We start from the raw sequence: 9363 nt of genomic DNA on the forward strand, positions 1-9363 counted from the left end.
CGGTATTTATTCTTTGTAACTAGCCTATTTCATTTAGCATGATGGATTCAAGGTTTATCCATTTTGTAGCATATGTCAGAATTTCCTCTCTTTTTTTAAGGCTACTATTCCATCGTATGGATATACCGGTTTTCATTTATCTGTTCATCCATTCATGGACATTTGGGTTGTTTCCACCTTTTGGCTATTGTTATAATGCTGCTGTGAATGTGGGGGTACAAATTCTGTTCAAGTCCTGCTTTAAATTCCTTTCGGTATATACCCAGAAGTGGATCAGGTTTACTTTTTAAAATTAAGTGTTATTGACTCAGACAGCTTGTAGTGTATGCTCATCCCTGGACTTTGCACTTCCTCTCTAGAAGAAGAAATAAAGCTAGTATATAAATAGCAGCCTCACACAGCAAAGTGTGGCATAAGCATCTGTGATATTGTAATTTAGAATAAGAAGTTCGTCTTCCATCCTGGAACTAGCTCCTAAAACCTTTTTAATTTCCTAAGTGATATGAGCTAAGGAGGCATCTCTTTTTCCTGGTTCCTGATGTAGCTGCAGAGCCGTAAAGGCGAAGTGGATTGTTATGTTGTTATTCATAACAAGCCCCTTTCAAACACACCCTATGTTAAGGAGGTGACTTTCTCGGAAAGCTGCTAGTAACCTAAGGATGGGGGCTGGTTGCCAGGGGCAACAGTCTTGATTAGAGGATTGGATGGGGGAGCCTGAGTGGCTTATTTGGTTGAGTGTCTGACTTCGGCTCAGGGCATGATCTCATGTTTCACGGGTTCGAGCCCCATGACAGGCCCCGTGCTGACAGCTCAGAGCCTGGAGCCTGCTTCGGAGTCTGTGTCTCCCTCTCTCTCTGTCCCTCTGCGGCTCGTGCTCTCTCTCTCTCTCAGAAAATAAAAAAATAAATATTAAAAAAAAAAAAGAGGGTTGGAGCGTCAGAAGTGAAGCAGGTTGCAGTAGAGCATTGAGTATAGAGGAGACGCACAAGAGTGGTTTTCCTTCAGAGTCTGAGCGGGATCGATCAAGTATGGAAGGGAGAGCAGAGGGGTGAAACTCCGTGGCCAGACTGTGAGCACTGAAGAACAGGGACTGCTCGTTTCCAGCGGCTCATCCATCCCCGCACACAGTGGGGCATCAGCGGGTGTCTGTCGACTGAATGTATGACTGAGGGAGTGAAATGACATTTTGTGGGGCCGTAAAAGGACAACTTTTATCAAGGACAGGGCACTGTGGGGGGAAGAGGTGGGGAGCATTGCAAGGTTTGGGTGTGGGAGGAAGACATCCTCAGGAAAGATACCGCCTAAGCCAAGGTAGAGACAGAAAGCCCAAGGCATAGTCTGGAAGGAGGGGCCGTGACTTAGATAGTCCCTAAGAGATAAGCATTGGCAGGGAGAGGCCCGAGGGATGCTCTCCTCTATGGTTCAGCTGGACATATGGCCCCTGATGTGAGCTGAATTATGCGCTCCCCGGATTCCCATGTTGAAGTCCTAACTCCCAGTCCCTCAGCATGTGACTGAGAGCCTTTACAGAGGTGATTAGATGAAAACGAAGCCCTCAGGTTAGGCCCTAGTCCCGTAGGACTGGTGTTGTTTTAAGAGGAAATTTGGAGGCAGACGCACAGAGGAAAGACCACGTGAAGACACAGCAGGAGGATGGCCATCTGCAAGCCAAGGACAGAGGCCTCAGGAGAACCCAAACATGCCGACCCCTTGATCTTGGACTTCCAGCCCCCAGAAGTGAGAGAAAAGAAACTTCCATGGTCTAAGCCCCGCAGCCTATGAGAGCCTCAGCAAACTAACACCAAATCCCTGTGGTTAACAGGCTGCCGAGGGCATAGCATGTGCAACTTTCAGATCATGTGCTTACGAAGCGAGGACCTCGTGCTTCCCCTTTCGTCTCTCCTTCTCGTGGGCTGTGGATTGGGGCTGAGCCATGTTTGTGCAGGGAAGGCAGCATTCTGGAGGAGCCTGCAGGGCAGGATGGCGGGGAGCCTGGGTCTCTGACACGATCCAGCCCCCCACGCCAGCCCCGGAGTGTCGGCCAGAACTGTTCTGTGAGGAAAGTAAACTGCAGCCCCCTGTTGCAGCCACCTAGCCTTTGTCCTAAACATCACAGCAGGCAGGCTACTCGGGTTCTAGCCTATAACTAGGACCCGAAGAGTAAGGCCAGTGGGACAGACAGAAGGTAGATGGAAGGCAGTCTGCCATGGAAAGTGTCCCAGCTGACAGCAGGAAGTGAAGGAGTCCCAGAGTGCCTTGAAGCATGCATTAGCAGGAAGAGGGGAGGGCACCCTGCTTTTCAGGTCACTGCCCTCATCTCCTCTCGATCTTTCCTTGAGTTTTTCCCTCTGTCCCTCTCATCTCTTCCCTCTTCCAACCCCTGCTCAACTCTCCAAATATTCCTTGTCACTCCTCATTTTTCTCCTGCAGTCTTCTGATAAGAGACCCCGTGGAATAGAGGGGACCCTCTGTGCCTAGGGCCCTGCCAGCTCAAGGTTATTCTGTGGGACAAGCCAGGCAACCGAGAAATTGGAGGACACTTTCTCACTTACAAGACCCCTCAAGAAGCTCAAGTTCATTCAAGTAAGAAGAAAGTATTGAGCGCTTACTCTGCATGCCCCTTGGTAGGTCCTTTGGGGTGACTGATGATGGGACGGTATACTAAGGTATAAACAGGAGGACTTTGACATTTCTTAAATGACTATAATATGCGAGATGCTTTATAAAAATGTGCTTTCTCATTTAAATCTCATAACTATCCTGCATTTTCTTTTTCTTTTTTTTTTCAACGTTTATTTATTTTTGGGGGACAGAGAGAGACAGAGCATGAACGGGGGAGGGGCAGAGAGAGAGGGAGACACAGAATCGGAAACAGGCTCCAGGCTCTGAGCCATCAGCCCAGAGCCTGACGCGGGGCTCGAACTCACGGACCGCGAGATCGTGACCTGGCTGAAGTCGGACGCTTAACCGACTGCGCCACCCAGGCGCCCCTCTATCCTGCATTTTCAAGACGAAGTGGATAATTTCAATTTCTGAATAATTTATTGATCATTCATAAATTGCTCTTATCAGTGATCCTCTATTTTTCTATATAGACAAAGACCAGAGTTCATAGTGGTAAAGTGTTTCGTCAATGATAATGGTAAACGTAGACTCAAATGAAAGAGCTAGCTTGCCCCGGAACAGCTGTGCGACCTTGACAAGTTCCTTATCCTTTCTGATTGAATTTCCTCATCCACACTCATGTTAACAATAGAGGAACTTCACCACGCAGGGGTGTTGAGAGAATTGAAAGAGAAATGGCATGTAAAGTTCAGAACCTGGCATTACACTATTCAAGAAGTCTCACTTTGGGAAAAAGTCCCCCAAAAGCTTAGCTAAATGGCAGAACTAAAGGGGCTACTACCTTAAGGATGAGAGAAAACTGTATTCCTTAAAGTGGCCACATTTTACTACAGAAAGCAACCTGGTGAACTCTAACACCGAGAGATGATGCTGATAGTGATAAGGAGGCTGATGGTGAGGTAGATGATGATGAGAAAGGTGATGGTGAGGAGGAAGGCAATGGTGAGGAGGATGGGGATAGTAGGCATTTATTTTATTACATCCCAGCGTCAGGCACCGTACTGCTAAACTCTACACAAATTATCTTACTTAACCTACAAGTTGGTCCTCGTATCCTCATCTTGCCAGTCAGGAAACGGAGTTTTTCAGAAATTGGGAAGCTTGCCACGTTGCAAATGGTGGAGACTGAGGGGAGCCCAGGCAGAGAACCACTCTGGTTTGTTTTCCATCCTTTCCAAATCACTGCAGTCAGCATTGGTGCTACTTTCCCAATGGTACAACAAACCGTCTAAACCTTTCTAGAATACGGAAGCTTCACTTTTTGCGTTTTCATTCTTTTCTTTCATTTTACTTTCTAGAACCTTTCCAGAGACTGCCCCCCTCCCTTTATTAAGCACTAGAAAAACTCTTAAAAATAAGTAGAATTGAGAGAACTGCAACTGGAGACGCTTGCCCCAGACACAACAAAATTCTTACACAAATGTATTTTGGACACAAGATTCAAGACCCCAATCGGTTTTCCTCCAGACTAACATCTTTCTTAAATCTGGTTATTTTCCTTTTAAAGAAGTGCTCTAGTTTTGATAATAACTTTTTTAAAGCTTGCGGCAGGGGGTGGGCAGGTGGTGGTCACAGAATAGAGTCCTGATTCCACTGTGCATTTACTAGGCCTCCTAATCCAGATTCTGTATTAAAATGGATTTGAGGGTGAGAAGGGTTAATTACTGTAGCTTTCTGAGTCTGAACAGAGAGATATCGTTTAAGATTCTAGAATGCATGAGAAGTACAAAGTTACCCAGGCTCACAGTTTGCCAGAAAACCAGGATGGAAAATAATCAGGGGGCAAGGTATCCAGAAAAAAACCCAAAAGGCACCAGCCAGGCCAGCTACAGACAATTACAGAGCACAGGAGAATCCAGCCCAAATGAGCCTCCAGCCGGGCAAAACATCTCACCTCATGGGGTGCTGAAAATCCAAGGAAGGAGGAGGCTGGCTGGCAAGGGGGCTTGCCTGATGGAAGGTGGGCAACCCAATGCAGAGAAAGTGCTTCCCCAACTCCCAACATCAGCCTTGTTCACCAGTGTGCACCCTCTCCTTCCCCGTCTAAAGCTACCTATGGGTAGTCCCCATGGAACAGGCAACATTCTCCAGGCCGCATTTCACCTCATTCTTCCCCAAAGTTTTGGGCTACAGCAGCGTGTCTCCAAACCTGGTGGGAAGACACCCCCCCCACCCGCCCTCCCCAGGATAATCACGTGAGATGCTTGGTGCCCCTTCCAGCCTTGCAAAGTCAGAATCTTGGGGCTGGGGCTCAGGAATTAGCCCTTTGAACAAGCTCTCTAGGGATTTAGATCCAAACTCAAGGGTAAGAACCACTAAACTGTAAGCAGTTTGAAAACAGGAGCGGTGTATTGTCCACTGTGGTTTTCTTGGAGCCTGGCACAGGGTCTGTGACTGGTGAGTGATTGGCAAGTATTTAGCAGACGGTTGAATGAACACCGGGAGCTATGTCACCACCATTTGGGGTGGGGGTCAGCTCACGGAAGGGTCTCCTGGTGGGCTCAGGCCTGCCTAGGCCAGGGCAAGGCCTCCTGGACTCTTGCTTGGGGACTGGCATCCCTGCCCCTCTTGCCTTCCTTTGCCTTGCCCTGTGGCTCAGCCACGTCTGAGCAGCCCCAGCCCTGGCCCAGGGCCCAGCAAGGCCACCCTGCAGTCAGACGCATCTGTCTCCAACAAACTGCCAGGCCAACCAAGTCGGGCTCTCAGGATTGGAATTTGACAGAACAGGAACCGACCTCAGACTTGGAGACAGCCGCACCACCCTGAGCCTAGAGGGTGGTGCTGGGGTCAGCCTGAAGAGAGGCCGCAGGAACTCTTGGCGGTTTAACCACATGAAACCACACAGAGCCACCCTCCAGCCTTCCCTGGAGTGAGGTTTGCCCTTCCTGGACCAGGTCTAATTTGTTAAAGCAGTACAGCACCCCCCCTCCCCCCCCCGCCCCGCCCCATTTGCTCTCCCCCAGAACACTGAGTTCTGAACTTTCTAAGTTGATGAAATTATCTGATGTGGTCACGCTGCCTCATTTTGCAGGGCACTGTTAGCTTTCAGCGCGCTTTCATTTCTGTTATTTCTATTATCTCAGTTTGTCCTCCAGGAAGTACGGGGGTGGGGGAGGTGGGGGGGTGAATATCTGACAGTACAAAGAGGTGGAGCCAAGAGCTCACGGTCACAGACCTGCTGATTGGCAGAGCCAGCGTGGGGACTAAGGTCTGAGTCTTTGCTCAGAGCTCAGCCAGCAGACCTGGGGAGGCAGCTGGCCACCTGCTTCTCCAACATGGCTATGATGAACTCACCCTGGGGAGTGTCTATGCAGCTCTCCAGACCCTCCTCTGAGCATTAAGCAGGTTCAGTTCCCCTAGAAATCTGCATTTGAATCCGCACCTCCAACTGAATCGAACATAGCAAGAGGCCTTTTAACACACTTCATGGAGATCTCACTGGTTTATGTGGTTTGACAAAAATGAATGATTTGACTGGTGAGAATTTGAAAGCCCTTTGAAAGGAAAATTGTGCCTGCAACCCTCAAGCCCTTGGCTCAAGCTACATTGGAGGCCCTGTCAGAGTGATTAACCCACCAAAGGAAGATAAATATACCCTAAAGCCCTTAGTCCACTCTCCGGTACTTTGGCAACGCCCAAAAAGTGTTGGTTTCTTTCTTCCTTCTCTTCAATGCCAGTAACTTCTGGCTGTATATTCTTAGGCTAATTTTGAATTTTGTCCCACTTTTGCTTGTAGCTGTTTGGGTTTTTTTGTCTTTTTCACCACCATTAATTGTCACTTATTTTTTTCTCCTGTCTCTCAAACTCCTGAAAGCTTGACCTTTTCTTTCTCACAAAGGCTCCCTGGTTGAAAAATGTCTTGGGGCTCACAGTGGGAGCCATCATTTATTTCCACCTGCGCCCCACTTGGGTATCAACACCCTTCCCACAGTCAGACCTCGGGTCCAGAGCCGGCGCCGCACCCCGCAAAGAAGCCACCTGTGGTATTTATGTATATTTACTGTGTTTCCTGGGGTAGGTGCAGAAGGGTGCCTCCAGGCCAGCAGGCCGCCGCCTACGTCAGAGCCTCCTCTGGGGGAAATTGACTAGTTGAGCGTTACAGACAATGAAGACCGTGGGGGCGTCTGGGTGGCTCAGTCCGTGTCGGACTTCGGCTCAGGACCTGATCTCACAGTTCATGCGTTCAAGCCCCACGTCAGGCTCTGTGCGACAGCTCAGCGCCTGGAGCCTGCTTGGGATTCTATGTCTCCCTCTCTCTCTGCCCCTCCCTGCCTCTTAAAAATAAACATTAAAAGAAAAATAAGTGGCGCCTGGGTGGTTCAGGCGGTTAAGCGTCCGACTTCAGCTTAGGCCATGATCTCACGGCCTGTGAGTTCGAGCCCCGCGTCGGGCTCTGTGCTGACAGCTCAGAGCCCGGAGCCTGCTTCGGGTTCTGTGTCTCCCCCTCTCTCTGCCCCTCCCCTTCTCATGCTTTGTCTCTCTCTGTCTCTTAATAATAAATAAATGTTAAAAAAACATTTTTTTTAAAAGAAAAGAAAATGAAGACTGTGTCTCCTAAGGTCTTGCAGACTTACAGATGCTGGTGTGTCTGAGGTTTTGATGAAAGTCTGCTGTCATTTTTTTACAAGTGAAGGGCTAGTGTGCTCCTCAAGGGCTTGTTACTAAGATGTTTCACCTACTGTTTCTCTTTTGCTCAGTTCTAGTCTCTTGAAAATCTTTGCATTACTTGTTTGCTAATTATAAAAATGCGTGCTCATTCAGAAAATTTGGAAATCCCGGAAAGGTATAAAATAGAAAAAACTCACAAAGCTCCCTCCACCCAGACTCCCTCTATTAACATTCTGCTGTACATAGTTCCGTTTTTATGTCTGTTGAATTTTGAATAATGTATTTGGGATCACACTATTTTATTTTTTTAACTAAAAAAATTTTTTTTAATGTTTATTTTTGAGAAAAAGAGAGAGAGAGAGAGGGAGAGATGGAGTGGGGGAGGGACACAGAGAGAGACACAGAATTCAAAGCAGGCTCCAGGCTCTGAGCTGTCAGCACAGAGACTGACGTGGGGCTCGAACTCACAAACCGTGAGATCATACCTCAGCCAAAGTTGGACACTTAACCGACTGAGCCACCCAGGTGCCCCTGGATCACACTATTTTATAACTCAAGGGTTTTTTTTGCTTTTTTTACTTAAAGATAATGATACTTCCTTGGGTCATTATATTTTCTTCCAAAGCATGATTTTTTTGTCAAGACTCCCATGGAATGGAATTGTTTGTGCCACAGTGTACTTACTAATCCTTAGGGAACACTGTAATGGATGTTCATCATTCTTGTGGTACTTAGTACTTAGTAGACTTTGTATCTGAACCCTTTCCTATGTTTAGAGACTCCCCTCCCAGTGAGACAGAACCTGCCTCCCACAAGGGAAGTTGGAAATAATACTTTTCCAGGCTACCTTGCAGCAAGAATGTGGTCACGTATCCTAGGCCATGCCAATGAGATGAATTTGCCCCAGAAACTGGAGTATGAAGAAGCAGAGGGATCACAGGCCTGCAGTCAGGTAAAGGTGAGGCAGGGTGACAGCTCCATCAGGTTCCAGAAGCTTCCAGAACCTGTCATTTAGCAGCTGTGGTGCTGACAGCATCAGCTGCAGTGTTTGTGCCCAGGAATGTCACCAGAGTGTCTTCATTAGACATACTGTGGCTTATTCTGACTGTTTTTTCTGACACCCTCCATGTCTGATTTCCTGCTTTTCCTGGAGATTCTGTGAGCTATCCACTGTCCTTTAATAAATTCCTGGGTTTTTTTGCTTTTTTTGTTTTTTTGCTTAAAAGAGCCAGATTTGGTTTTTGTTGTTTGTAACAAAGATCCCTGCCCAATTTAACCAAAAAAAAACCCAAAAAACAAACAAACAAAAAAACCCCATACACATCTTTGTTACAAGCAACAAAAACTAAGTATGGCTCTTTTAAGAAAAAAAAAAAGGAATTCATATATATATTATATATGTATTAATATATAGTGTCAACATTTGCCATTTTATTTATTTTAATTTTTTTTAAGTTTATCTATTTATTTTTGAGAGGGAAAGAGGGAGTGTGGGAGGGACAGAGACAGAGAATCCGTAGAGAACCTGATGCAGGGCTCGAACTCACGAACTGTGAGATCATGCCCTGAGCCAAAATCAAGAGTAGGTCACTTAACTGACTGAGCCACCCAGGTGCTGCTCAACATTTGCCATTTTAAAAAATGTTGGGGCTGACATCCCTAGACACAGCTTTCTACATATCTATCCATTTCCATTGGGTAAATTCTAGAACTGGAATTCCCGAATTTAAAGTATAAACATTTCCCGGGCTCTTGATAAATGTTGCCAAATTATGCTCCAGAAAACTAGGAATTTTTAATGTCCCATTTTTGCAGTTCTCTGGGGTGTTTTTTTTTTTAGCGGTGATATTTCTTTGTAGTGTTTATCATTTTCCCAGTTTTCATTCATTCCCTCAACAAACACAAACACCGAATGTGTCAGGCCCTATCCAAGGCCTTTAAAAATAAAGGTGTATTCAACTAAGTAGTATGCAGTTAAAAAGACTGTAGTAGAGATATCAAGCCTCAATCAACAGCACCCCTCTTCCCAGCCTGATGCTAAACCAAATGAGAAATACAACAAAAAGAATAAGGTGTTTAGGGTCAAAAATATCACCTTTGTTAAGCTAATATTGAAAAATCTGGCTTACG

This window comes from Herpailurus yagouaroundi, unplaced genomic scaffold (assembly GCF_014898765.1).
Source record: "Herpailurus yagouaroundi ecotype Mexico unplaced genomic scaffold, PumYag 186, whole genome shotgun sequence".
NCBI classification, from domain to species: Eukaryota; Metazoa; Chordata; class Mammalia; order Carnivora; family Felidae; genus Herpailurus; species Herpailurus yagouaroundi.